We start from the raw sequence: 201 nt of genomic DNA, 5'->3' as shown, positions 1-201 counted from the left end.
CCCCCCTCGTCAGGGGGCCCCCCGGGGCCCCCCCCCTCTTCAGGGGGCCCCCCGGGGGTGCCCCCCTCTTCAGGGGGCCCCCCGGGGGGGCCCCCCTCTGCAGGGGGCCCCCCGGGGGGGGGCCCCTCTGGGGGGGCCCCCTGGGGGCCCCCTTGAGGGTTTAGATCCAAGCAAGAGGATATTTTGAGAAAGGGTTTTAAT

The sequence above is a fragment of the Eimeria mitis genome, genomic scaffold (genome assembly GCF_000499745.2).
Source record: "Eimeria mitis Houghton genomic scaffold, Emh_scaff2719, whole genome shotgun sequence".
In the NCBI taxonomy this organism is placed as follows: Eukaryota; Apicomplexa; class Conoidasida; order Eucoccidiorida; family Eimeriidae; genus Eimeria; species Eimeria mitis.
Note: the sequence above shows the minus strand (reverse complement) of the source record.